Below are 6,872 nucleotides of genomic sequence, written 5' to 3' on the forward strand. Positions count from 1 at the left end.
TGTCTTTATTTTTTTTCCTTTTTTTTTTTAATGACTTCTCTGGTTTTAATTGAACAATTTGTATGATTTTATTTTTTCCCCTCTCTTAGCATGTCAATTATTTTTTTTTTTACTTCTTTTCGTGGTTGTCCTAGAGTATGCAGTCTGCATTTACAACTAATTCAAGTCCAATTTTAAACAATAGTGCTGCTGCACTGTTAGTGCAAATAGACTTATAACAGAGCACTCCCAGTTCTTCCCTCCTGTCCTTTATAATGCTGTTGTCCTTCATTTCACTTATGAGCTATAATCACCAAATTCATTGTTGCTATTATTATTTTGAACAAACTGTTATCTATTAGATCAATTAAGAAGACTTAATTTTACCTTCACGTACCACTTCTCTAATGTTCTTCCTTTCTTTTGCACATTTGAGCTTTTACCTATATCATTTTTCTTCTCTCTGAAGAATTTAAAAAATTATTTCTTACAGGACAGTTCTACTGGTAACAAATTTCCTCATTATTTGTTTTTCTGTAAACATCTTTATTTCTTCTTTACTGTTGAATGATAATTTTATTAGAAACAGAATTCTAGGTTGATTATTTTTCTTCCAACACTTTAAATATTTCACTCGACTTTCACCTTGCTGGCATGGTTTCTAAAGGCAAGACTGATGTAATTCTTTTTTTTTTTTTTAGATTTTTTGAATTTATTTATTTGACAGAGACAGCCAGCGAGAGAGGGAACACAAGCAGGGGGAGTGGGAGAGGAAGAAGCAGGCTCCTAGCAGAGGAGCCTGATGTGGGGCTTGATCCCAGAACGCTGGGATCACACCCTGAGCCGAAGGCAGATGCTTAACGACTGCGACACCCAGACGCCCCAAGACTGATGTAATTCTTATTCCAGTTTGTCTGTAAGTAAAGTGGTCCCTGCCTCCCCGCCCCAGTTTCTTTCAAGATTTTTTCTTTTTCTTTGATTTTTTACAGTTTGAACATGATATACCTATAGATTTTTAAAAAGATTTATTCTGGTTGGTGTTCACTGAATTTCTCTGATGATATATGGTTTGGGATATGTCATTTTAGGAAATGCTCACCTATTTTTACCTCAAATATTTTTCTGTTCCTTATGTTCTTTCTTTTCTTTCTGATATTCTCATTATGTGTATGTTACATTGTTTATAATTGTCCACAGCTCTTGGATATTCTGCTCCACCTTTTTCATTATTTTTTTCTTTGCTTTTCCATTTTGAAACTTACTATTACAGCTCTTCAAGCTCACCGATTCTTTCTCGGTCCATGTCCAGTCTACTGATGAATGCATCAAAGGCGTTCTTCATTTCTGTTACAGTGATTTCAATTTCAAGCATTTCTTTTTGATTCTTTTTTAGATGTTTCCAGCTCTCTGCTTACATTACTCATGGGTTCTTGCATGTTGTCTGCCTTTTCCATTAGGGCCCTTAGCGTATGAATCATAGTTCTTTTAAAATCTCAGTCTCATAATCCCAAAATTTCTGCCATATCTGAGTCTGGTTCTGATGTTTGCTTTGTCTCTTCAGCTTGTGCTTTTTGCCTTTTAGCTGCCTTGTAATTTTTTGTTGGAAGTCAGATGTGATGTGTCAGGTGAAAGGAACTGAGGTGGGTAGGCCTTTGATGTGAGTTTTATGTCTAGTTGCCTAGAAGTTAGACTGTGTTTACTCTTTACTGTAACTGTGGTGTCAGAGGCTAAAATCTCCTCTAATGTTCCTGTTTTTATGTCCCCTGATGTCTTAGATTTTCCTAAATACTTCTTTTTTTTTTTAATTTTTATTTATTTATACGACAGAGAGACAGCCAGCGAGAGAGGGAACACAGCAGAGGAGTGGGAGAGAAAGAAGCAGGCTCCCAGCGGAGGAGCCGGATGTGGGACTCGATTCCGGAACCCCGGGATCACGCCCCGAGCCGAAGGCAGACGCTTAACAACTGTGCCACCCAGGCGCCCAAGATTTTCCTAAAGACTTCTTAAATAGGGTCTGACGTTTGCTTTTTTTTTTCTTTTCTCCCCTGTAATCAGCTGTTCTTATACAGGAGCCCTACTGATGTGGTGGTGAGATAGGAGGAACAGTGAGCATTCTATGGTCCTTCGATGAGGTCTCGTTCTTTCCATGAGCCTGAGCTGGATATTTCTCTCCCTCCCAGGTTTTGGTAAAGCCCCAGTTGGTGAGACTCTGATAAATAATTTCTCTTGAGGGCAGGCCTTGTTAATGAGAATAGAATGTTTTCCCTTCCTGCTGTTGGAAGCAATAGGGGACTTTTTTTCAGATCTTCACAGTGAGAACTTGGCAGGATTCTTGGAGTTAAAACTCACAAAAATGTGACGATACTCCTAAAAGTGGATCCCATTAGAGTTTCTGATTTTTAAGCTCATCTACACTGAGCCTCTAGCAATTAGTCAGTTATAGCTTAATGTGTCTTACAAATATTGGCTCCAACTGCAGGCTTCTCCTTTTGGGCTTCTGCTCTGGGTGAGCTGTGATTTCTTTTGTATTTGCCTATCTCTCTCTCCAGTTTTCGGGATGGCTGTTTGCCTTGTGACCTCAATTTTCTGATGGCTCTAACAAGACTTGTTGATTGTTAGTTTGCTCAGCTTTTTTTTCTTGTTGTGAAGATGGTAGTGATGACTTCTAACCACTTTACATGTTGGACTGGAAACAAGAAATTAGCCTTTTGCAGTACATCTTAGTTTGGGGACTGGGATTACCTGCTATAGACTGGTGTCTGCAAGTACTGTCAGAAACTCCCTGGCAGCTATTTACTTCCCAAAAGGGACTCCTACACCCAGTTTATAGGAACCTAAGGCAGAAGGTAGATTGATCTGGACCTCATCTGTACATGATAAATGTGTAAGGAAAATAGCAACACAATCTTGAGATGAAATTTGGGTCTCCTATCACTGACCAGGCTCCTTGGGCAAATTGGGAATTTTTTGGGGGGGGTGTCTGAGGACATCCTCTTGTGTTCCACTAGAGCATAGTTCGAGAGTAAAAGTTAGGCTGAGTGCTGGAATGATGGCCTAGTGTCCCCCTGCCTGCCTAGCGCCCCCAACCATTTGCAATGGTTGACATGCATGGAGGAAGAGCCTTTCATGGGAGAAATTATTTGGGGCAGATTTCTGGGAGAAAATGGAATATACCACTTGTTCCCAAGGTAGGACACAGGAAAGATGTCTGACTTCCAGGGAGACCGTGGGTAAAAGATAAAAAGACCACATTTGTGTGAATCCAGGACAGGAGCAGGGCTGCTGTAGGGCCCACATGACAAAATGAAACTCAGAGTCAGGAATAGAGTGGTCAGCGAGGTGGCCCCCCCATGCTTTGCAGATGTTTTATGGGTGCAGCACAGTTGGGTTGGTCTGGTGATACCGTTGGGAGGAAGAAAACTATTTTCTGCTGTAGGAGTCTGGCAAGATGCCACCATGAGGGGTGCATGGAGGACAGACTACAAGCAGACCTGTTTCTGAGTGTGGGGGCTGGTCTCGGGTCATTTGCATTCGAGCAGGAGGCTAGTTATGTGGGTGAGTCCTCCCGTGATGATGAGGGTTTGGAGGCTGTGTGAAGTGGAGAATACTTTTGAGTAGGCGAGTGTTTCCTTCTCACTATATCACAGAAGAGGCCTCTTTCATGACTCTGGTTATTCTAGCTCTAATACCTCTACCTGCCTTTTTGTTTAAGAGCTGAGTCAGAGGGGTCCCCAAAGACCAGGCTTTCTTCCCTCTGCTGACAGCTTCCTAAGGGCATCGGTCTATTCATCTGTCAAGAATGTGGATGGGTAGTAAGGAGGGCACGTATTGCATGGTGCACTGCGTGTTATATGCAACTAATGAATCATCGAACTTTACATTAGAAACCAGGGATGTCCTGTATGGTGACTAACATAATATAATAAAAAAAAATTAAAAAAAGAATGTGGGTAAACAAACATAAAGTGCATTCTCAAACTAAAGTGGCTCTTAATAATTGGGCTGGGACCATAAGTCACTATGTTGTCTTTAGTTAAGGAACTTATGAAAACAAGAAGAAGAGGAAAAGAAAGAGCCTTCTTGGCTAGCAGTCTACTTATCTTGCAAATCAATCTGAGTTAAAGCCAAAAGAAAAGGTGAGGCACGTGATGTGACTCAGCCTGGGGACACGCAGGTGTAAGTCCAGCCGAACCCACAGCCATATTTCAGCTCCTTCCAGGGTGACCATTACAGAACGTCCTTGGGTGATGCCCATGGAAGCTGGGTTAAGGAAGGAGATGGAGAACAGAGAAGCCATGTCCCTTTATTCATTGTTCAGCACATCCTTCGTCCTCAGAGGCATTCTCAATCCCGGGCAGCTGCCCAGGTGCCTTCTAGTTGTGAACGGTCTTGAAAGATTTAGAGTCTTCCAGATGGATCTCTGTAATGCACCCCGAAATGGATACTCCCTAAAGGCTCCCCAAATCTGTTGGTGTCAAAAAAGAACCCGGCATTTGGTGACTGTGAGTAATGCTGATCATTTACAGAGCTTACGAGGTGGGACCAGCCACTCTTTGGGTGTGTAAAATGTCTTATTTTCTCTGCCTGACTCTGAGTTCCTTGAAGATACGTCCCTTTCATCTCTCTATTTGCCATATAGCCCAAACCCATGCTGATGCATGCTGATTTCGTTTCCTTCCCTGATAAACAAAAGAACCCAAATTACAGCTGTTGACTCTTTGCTTGCTGCGTGACTGTTAAATTCTATTTTTCCCAGCACTTTCTTTTGTACAGCTGAAAATATGGCTTTGCTCACACACGAGGGGAGACAGATCAGCTCACACCACTAGGGGAGACACATCAGTTGATAACCTACAGCGATACCTTCTGCCTGCATTTTTCAGGAATGATACGTGCTTTCAGGGATGACCGTGTCGTTGCTATGATGAATCCTCTCTTGCTTTTGTCTTTTCTTCAGAGACAGGATTTATACTTATATGTCTACACTCTACCCCTTTCTCCCTAAGATTTATGGGCAGGTGTGAGTCAGCTGACCACAGAGGGTGGTGTTTCCGTAGTTGGGACAGAGAGAGATTCCCTGGAATGCATGGGGCCATCCCATGGTGCTAATGTGGTTTTGTGCAAATGGTGTAGCTGAATCATGTGGGATGGGTCAAGGGCTGCTGGACATGAACTTGAGTCCCTCCCTGGCACTGATCGTTCACAGGCTATTTTTACCTGTGTTACGGCAGATAAAGGATTGTACTTGACCTCTCTTCTCTGATTTCACTACTTGTGCTCCTCAAGCAGGAATCACTCAAACATACTTATCTTCCCAAGAAAGATTGCCCAGTCTTATGGGCTCTGTATGTTTCATTATCCTTGGCTTAGAACTCCTTTCCCCCAACCTTGTTTCCCCTACTAATCTTTACCCTTCCTTTGAGGCTTTGCAGAGACAGCACCTTTTTTCCTAAAAACTTTGATTCCCAAGCAAGGCTAAAGCCTGAAAATGTGTGTTTTTAAAAACATTGTGGTAAAAAAACATACAATGCAAGTTTACCCTCCTAACAATGTTATGTGTACAGTAACAGTAACTATATGCACGTTGTAGTACAACAGATCTCTGGGAATTTTTCATCTTCTGACACTGAAACTCTATACCCACCAAACAGCAACAACTCACCCTTTCCCCTTCTCTACAGCCCCTGGAAACCACCATCCTCCTTTCTGTCACTGTGAATTTGACTACTCTACCTACCTCAATAAGTAGGATCTTGCGGTGTTTGTCTTCTTGTGACTGGCTTATTTCACTCAGCATAATGTCCTCAAAGTTTGTCCATGTTGTTGCATGTGACAGGATTTCCTTCTTTTTTTTTTGAGGCTGAATAATATTCCATCGTATGGCTAGACCACATGCCACATTTCCTTTATCTGTTCATTCTTTGATAGACACTTAGATTGCTTCTGTATCTTGGCTATTAAAAATAACATTGTAGGGGCGCCTGAGTGGCACAGCGGTTGAGCGTCTGCCTTCGGCTCAGGGCGTGATCCCGGTGTTATGGGATCGAGCCCCACATCAGGCTCCTCTGCTGAGAGCCTGCTTCTTCCTCTCCCACTCCCTCTGCTTGTGTTCCCTCCCTCGCTTGCTGTCTCTATCTCTGTTGAATAAATAAATAAAATCTTAAAAAAAAAATAGCATTGTAATGAACATGGGTGTGCAAATAGCTCTTTGAGATGCTGTTTCAATTCTTTTGGATGTATACCCAGCAGTGGGAGCACTGGATCAAAAGGTAGTTCTGTTTTAATAATCGAGGGACTTCCATACTATTTTACACAGTGGCTGTACCATTTTACATTACCATCAACCATGAAAATGTTTTGATTGTAGCACTTTTTAAAACCGAAGCTGGGTTTGCCTGTTGGTAGGTGTTGAGCCAAAAGACAAAAACAAGCCAAAGAATAGGGAAAGGAAGAGTTTTACATGCAACAAGTTAAGAGAGAACACCAGGGATATTTCCCAAAGCAGATCTCCCTGAACAACAAAATTGGGGACATTCATGAAGGGGCTTGCACAATGGGGAATACACCATGGAACTGGGGCAAGTCATCTTAAGGTGACTGAGTCCAGCTCAAAGTCAGCCTTATCAATTCTCTGGCTCCGTTTGGTCCAGTGTCTGAATGTTCAAAAGGGTTTAGATCCTGCAAAGGTAACTCAAATGTGTGAGTCAGGTCAGTCTTCACTTCTGAGAGGGTTAGTTATCTCCTGGCCTGACAGAGAATCTTTTTTTTTTTTTTTAAAGATTTTATTTATTTATTCGACAGAGATAGAGACAGCCAGTGAGAGAGGGAACACAAGCAAGGGGGAGTGGGAGAGGAAGAAGCAGGCTCATAGCAGAGGAGCCTGATGTGGGGCT

The 6,872-nt window shown here is 42.1% G+C and overlaps 1 long non-coding RNA gene across 1 annotated transcript; it reads left to right on the forward strand.

Annotated features, from left to right (window-relative positions):
• The first annotated feature begins 748 nt into the window (after positions 1-748).
• LOC117796491 lies at positions 749-5,526 on the forward strand. The gene is made up of 2 exons (XR_004621047.1): positions 749-895; positions 1,807-5,526. It is a non-coding gene; the product is annotated as an uncharacterized LOC117796491 (long non-coding RNA).
• The last annotated feature ends 1,346 nt before the right edge of the window (positions 5,527-6,872 follow it).

Source organism: Ailuropoda melanoleuca, chromosome 15, assembly GCF_002007445.2.
Source record: "Ailuropoda melanoleuca isolate Jingjing chromosome 15, ASM200744v2, whole genome shotgun sequence".
NCBI lineage: Eukaryota > Metazoa > Chordata > Mammalia > Carnivora > Ursidae > Ailuropoda > Ailuropoda melanoleuca.